Below are 3,912 nucleotides of genomic sequence, written 5' to 3'. Positions count from 1 at the left end.
AAAAGGGGCTGGGGGAGCCCTGCTTCTCGCTCCCAACCCTGTGGTGACTGGGCTCCCAAAACCAGACTTACCGATGCGTTTCCTTCCCAGCCTCAGTCTCCCTTCCCTGCCGTGCGGGCTCTGAGCCTAGCTGCCGTGCGTGGCAGGGGCATGCTGCGGGGTGAGACAGGACCCCGCTGGGTGCGGAGCCGAGGGTGCAGCAGGGATGGTGGCTGCACTGCACAGCCGAAACAGGAAAGTCTGCTTTGCCAGCCCAGGAACCAGGCAGCCCCAGCAGCTCCGTCGGCTCCACCTTGCTGCTGACCCAAGCGGTGCTCACGCAGGCGAAAAGCCAGAGGGGAACTCCCTGCCGGACCAGGAAGCAAAACCTGCCCTCCTGCCTATAAGAAGCCAGTGGGCATCGCTGCCCAGCTCTATGCCCTGGCAAATTCACTTCTTCAAGTTATTCCTGCAGCGATGCTGGGCTGGACCGTGTGGCTGCAGGCACTTCGCACAAGGGGACGGACGCTTGCAAGGAGACGGGTGCATGGCTGCATCCATCCCTGGTGAGCTCTGCACTTAGGGAGCCCAGCTCATTGGCCTACAGGGACACACAGTGGTTTAATGCACCACACGAGGGCCCGGGAAATGCGTGCGGCAGTGGGGATGAACGAGGATGCTCTGCTCCAACCCGGCAGGGAGGACTGACAGGGTGAGGGGATACTGCTTGGGTGGCTCCATCCCCCAGCACCAACAGGAGCAGCACAGGCACACGGCCAGGAGCGATTTCACTGGCATCCCTGTAGCATTAAATTTATCCTTGCACACTTCTTCTCTTGCTGCCAATTCAGCAAAGTCAGCCCAAAACCCGCCTTGTCACCATGGAAATTTGGGGCGGTACTGGAAGCAGGGAGCGATACTGCCAGTGCCCGATGGCTGATGCGGAGATGGGGGAAGAGGCCCCGGAAACAAGATCCATCCCAGCTCTGCCCGGCCACCCTGGCTCACTGGTCCTGCCAGATTTTCACATGGCCACCAAGGCGTTGCCACACTGGGCGCCTGGCCACAGGAGAGGTGCAGGGGCTGCCCCTCGGTCACCCGAAACATGGTCTCACTCGCAAGCACCCTGCACTCCTGCTGCTCAGAGAAGCATCGTCTCCAGGAGCAGGAGTTGCTGTGGGAATGATGATGCAGCAAAACTCTGGGAGGGGAAACATAGATGTCAAAACACTTTTTGCTCTAAACTGGCAGTCCTGGAGGATGCATGGGAGAAATGCATAAGGGGGACAGGGGGAAAAGGGAACATGTCCAGTAAAATCAGTCAGGGAAAGGGGGTTTGCATATGCATGCTAAAAGCTGAGCATATCGGTAGCCTTTTTGACAGGCTGTTTGCTAGAGACAAGCATCTCTGTGAAGCCAAGCTGTGCAGGACCCCAGTTGCAGCCTGCACTTTGAGAGGAGATTTGGTGATGCTGGTGATTACCTGGTGCCACACAAGGGGACGGCTGCTTGGCCTTAATGCTGGTGAGTTTGGTCTCCTTTGGCAGGAGCCAAGCTGGGGAGGCTGCTGGTCTGGGCCATCTTCCAGCAGCGGGGCAGGGACGTGACCTGGCTGGTCAAGGGAAAAGCTGCAGGATGGCAGCTGCTCCTTTGTGTCAGCACCCCTCCGCCTCCCCCAAATCTCACTCTTGGGCCGAAAGGGGGTGTTGAAATACCCCAACAGCATGAGCCTCACGGGGCTGGGTGCCACACAGCCCACCTGGAAAAGCAAGATCCCAGCCCAAAAATCACCCCTGCTCAGGGCAGTGAAATTGCAGATGCGGTGAGCTGCCGCTGCACCCTGCCACACTTTGCACCAGCCTTTCTCCCTGGCCCAGGTCTCTGCATCTACCTGCATACGCTGCAAGCTGCTCTTGAACAGGTACCCCTATATTTTCGGTTAAAAACACAACCATTACATATGCAAGGGCTGGGAGGTCTGGAGGCACGCTATAAATACCCTGGCTACAGAAATAGGCATCGCAGCAGCACTTGTGGGCAGCGAATGGCGACTGAGCACGAGCTCCGAGGGAGCCCGAAAAGCAGGACCAGAGCTGAGCCACTTCCCCAGAGCACGGCCGTGTCCACAGCCAGGCCCACGGCCAGGCCCGGGCGGCCATGAGCCGCCTGCGTGGTGCTGGCTGGGAAATGCAGTCTGGCTCGGGCACGACTCCAACCCGCTGGGCTGCCTACAAATCCCAGCACGCCGGGGAGCGGAGCTGCACCCCAGCCCGGCTCCTGCCTGCTTCCTGCCAGCACGGGAAGGGGGAAATATAAACAGCAGCATCTTGGGCAAAGTTTGGATGCTGCCACCGGACAGGCTGCACCAGGGAGCAGCGGCAGCGCTCGCAGTGAGTTTGGGCTTTTCTGTCTAGCAACATCCTGGCTGTGTGCAGTGGGGTAATAGCTGCTCTGTGCTACGCAGCTGTAGGATGAGCTGCGGGGACCAGCAAGCATCTGCCTGAAACGCCTTCCTGCGTGTCTGGCATTGTGTGCATGGGGGGTGCTCCTGCAGAGAGGAGTGTGTGCATGTGCATATACACGTATCTGTATGCAAGCAATACTGCAGTTATTAGAGGCAGGTAGATGGAAAGGAGAAGTCAGGCTCGGTTTGCAGCACTTGGAAGGACAGAGCAGAAATCAGAGGTGGTGTTTTCCCTCCAGGAAGGGCTGCTCAGCTCCATTGCCTCCTCTCATTTCATCTTCACTTTTAGAAAAGTGCTGAAATTTGGTCAGAGGAAAGCTTCTCCCTGCTCAGCAGACAAGGGCTGGTGGTTGCCACCCTCTGCCCTGTTCTGTGGGAGGAAACCCCCTTCCCAGCATGGGTTATGGGTGGAAGAAGCAGAGGGATGCTCAGGATCTCCTGGCTTTCCAGGCATCCCCTGGCTGGGGAAACAACCCTGCCAGTAGGGATTTCCACCCCTGGGGCAGTTGGGGAGTGCACATGCAAACATTAAACGCCCATGGCAAGGCTCTGGCTCTCGGGGCTGGCATCAGCCAAGTGCATTTCCTACCAGCCCAGGCAACACTTTGCACAGCCCCTGAATAATAAAAATGAATTAAAGAAAATTGGGGCAAAAGAAAGGTCTTCCTGGAGACCCTGACTTCCCCTTTACACTGCATGCTGGCTTTGATCTATGCTTGCACAGCCCTCAGTAATCAGGTAGGGCATGAACTGGTAAATGAGGTTTTAACCCCCCTGCCATTCCCAGCACATCTGTGCAGAGACATCGTTGTTGCCTCTGCTCTCCAGAGAAACCCCACAGCATACTTACAGGAGCTGCTGGGTGGAAACAACCCTCATGGGATGCCCCTCAGGGGAGTGGGAACAGTTCTCATCCCACAGGTTGAATCCTGAAAGTCCACTTCTAACACTGACTAGTGCATAGAAATGAAGTGTACAGCATGGTGGTTACAGAAACCGCAGGACCCGGGTGTACAAAAATAAATGTGATTTCTTATTCAGCTGCTAGGCGCAGGCAGACCGTGTAACCCCTCGTGACTTTCATCTGCCAGACCTGGGTTAGCACAGCCTGCACACAGACCTTTAGTGTAGGAGCTGGCTGGCTGTGGAGGGACAGACAAGCCCCAGCAGTGGGATCCTGTCCTGCACCCAAGTCCTCACCACACATCTCTGCTTACTCAGGCCTTTTGCAGCTGCAAATGAGCTGCTCACACAGTGAACTTGCTTATTTGTGGATACAAATTCACCATTCAAACAAAAAAAAAGTAGGAAGAAAGGCAATAAGTATGTGAACTAGAAGCCTACCCATAAGATCTGACCTATTTTGGCTTTTTAGCTCCAATCAATCTCCAAGCCTCTGTGCGTAAGGACAGGCTTATTTTGCTGGGAAGAGCTTTCAGCAGTTCCCCCTGGAGAAGAATAATGGGGGG

At 56.2% G+C, this 3,912-nt stretch overlaps 1 protein-coding gene across 2 annotated transcripts in view; it reads left to right on the top strand.

Moving 5' to 3' along the window:
* Nucleotides 1-2,031: 2,031 nt before the first annotated feature.
* The window catches only part of LOC103906704 (cytosolic 5'-nucleotidase 1A), a 7,957-nt gene continuing 6,076 nt past the window's right edge, over nt 2,032-3,912 (top strand). For both annotated transcript variants that reach the window (XM_019474509.1, XM_009288677.2), the window contains exon 1: nt 2,032-2,369. The gene's annotated coding sequence lies outside the window, so the exon portion shown is untranslated. The remainder of the gene's footprint in view (nt 2,370-3,912) is intronic.

This window comes from Aptenodytes forsteri, unplaced genomic scaffold, assembly GCF_000699145.1.
Source record: "Aptenodytes forsteri isolate BGI_AS27 unplaced genomic scaffold, ASM69914v1 Scaffold8, whole genome shotgun sequence".
NCBI classification, from domain to species: Eukaryota; Metazoa; Chordata; class Aves; order Sphenisciformes; family Spheniscidae; genus Aptenodytes; species Aptenodytes forsteri.
The sequence above is the reverse complement of the archived record's forward strand: the minus strand, read 5'-3'. Positions and strand labels throughout refer to the sequence as shown.